The sequence below is a fragment of the Malurus melanocephalus genome, unplaced genomic scaffold, assembly GCF_030028575.1.
Source record: "Malurus melanocephalus ecotype Western Australia unplaced genomic scaffold, MMel_1.1 scaffold_38, whole genome shotgun sequence".
Lineage (NCBI taxonomy): Eukaryota > Metazoa > Chordata > Aves > Passeriformes > Maluridae > Malurus > Malurus melanocephalus.
In genome coordinates, this window is record NW_026623270.1 from 2,575,205 (window position 1) to 2,577,474 (window position 2,270).

Consider the following 2,270-nt stretch of genomic DNA (forward strand, 5'->3'; position numbering starts at 1 on the left):
TTTTTTATTGTTTTGTGTTTTTATATCGGCCTCTGACTTTGCTGCCTTAATAGCATTTGGTGCATTTATCTGCACTTAATTTTTTATACAACAATGTACTGCCTTGTAGATAAATAAAGTGTGTTCTTTTTTACTTAAACCTGCGTGGCCTCCTAATCTTGTTTGTCTTTAGTTTTTTGGTGGTGGTGTTAATGGCAACAACCAAGCCAAGAAGGTTTTTTCCAGCACACTTAGATAAGYAAGGAATAGAGTTTTGCACACCATAGCCTCAAAATCCTCGGTTTTCATTGATTGTTAAGGAAGTAGAAGGAACACAGCACAAAGCAGTGAGTACTGAGCACGTTGTGGTCTCAAGGCACATCTGTAGTGACACCAAAGTCCAGGTCAGCTTCAGTCAGTGGGAGACTGCAGCTTTTGTGCAAAACTGCCCTTCTCCCACAATGCTGGCTAATTTGCTTTTTCATCTAAAGGACCATCAGGTCAGGAACCAATTGAATAAGAGAAAAGTGTTCTGGAGTACTTATTACTGTACAACAGGCTTTTTTCACGCTTGTCTTAAGAAAACAGAGGTGAGAATACACTTTGAAACCCTGGTGCATTGTGCTTCACAGCAAATAATTGGACTGACCTGCAAGAGCCTCACACAGCTGACGTGCTGAGGGACTTTGAGCCCTAGGAAGGCTAGAGATAAAAGCAGCTCCCGACAAAACAAACAAACAAATACAAAGGCAACCTGTCAGGAGAAAAAGAAAAAACACCAAACATTTTATTTAGTAGCTTGAAAATAATTCGCTGGAATGTAAGTTGGTGCAGGGGCTTTGAAGTCAGACCGATGCTCATGAGAGCAGACTTCAGCTCTGTGACGGAAGAGTAGCCACATATGYGCTGACCCAAAGGTGCCTTCCAGTCCTTTCTGCTCCTCACCCAGCACCTGCTTCATCCTCCCAGCTGAAGTTTTCAAACCATGCACGGAAAAAGGAGGAGAAAAAAAAGGCCCTTTTGCCCTTCTGCCCGGGCTGAAAGTGCGAGGTGGGTCCCGTGCTTGCAGCAGCCCCTCCAAGGTGTTCCGTGTGTTCCACACCCATCGCTCCCGTGTGGTTTGGGCTCAGCCCAGTGCTGGGGACAGCCAGCCCCGGGCACTTTCCCCGTGGTTACTGTGGGCACGACCCCGGAGCCAGGCATGGATTCCTGGATCACGGAGAAGGGGAAGTGTGCGGGCTCACGCCGTGGAAAGGCTTGTGCAAGATGTGAGAGCCCTGCGGGACTCGGCAGCATGGAAAGAGGGAAAGGCCAGCCTTGAGGCGTGCCACACAGCTTAGGCAACGTGTTGCAGCTTAAAAAAAAAAAAAAAAAGGAAAAAATGAAAAAAGAAATGCTAAGCTTACAACAGGACTTCAAGGCAAAGCTCCTGCTCCAGCGGTAGCTGCACTGATCCTGGCTGAGTTTAAATGGACCATTATCCCAGTGCTGGGAGATGTGGAAGCTCAGTCTGCAGATGCCCAGGATAAGGAACAGGCTTTTTTGCCCCTATACCCTCAGTTGCTTTAAAATCCATTTTAAACATGTGAAACTATTATAATAATTGTCTTCTTGATGGGAACACTTAGGCCTGATACAGAGGAAAATGTTTCTTTCCCCCCTTTCTTGTTTTACTGAAAATGCAAAGTCAGTAGATTCAGGTTGATTTGTGTACTGCAGCGCTTGGCATGGGCAAAGGAAGAGGTTTCCTTTGGATGCTGGACCTAGGAAGATGATTATTTTCTCCACCAAAAGTGGATATATTTCCTTTGCAGCAAATGCCACCTGCTACACGCCTTTCTCACACAAATATCCCCATGTGACAGTGCTCTGCTCACTGTCTGAAACACACAACTTTCACAGGCCCCAGAGGAATCCCACCTGTCTGTAAATTCCATCTTGAGCCAGTCAGGCAAGCACTGACTCCCTGTAAATGATGTTGGTGACAGCCACCTGACCTAGCAGTGTCCCTTTGCACAACTGTATGGCCGTCCTGGACCCATGTACTCCTAGAGTAACCGACCAAAACCAAAGGAAAGCACGTTCAGTCAAGTTCTCATTTAATGSAGAGTAGATACTTGGCTCAAATTCCTATTAACCTTTTTTCTTCTGTGTAATTATAACTTAATAATGTTGTCAGTGGGAATTCTTTTGATTTCTGAAAAGAATTTCAATTATCATTTCAGCATGTGCCACTAATTAAAAATGAAGAGGCAAAGGAGCCAGGGCAAAAATAAAGGAAAATACCAGAA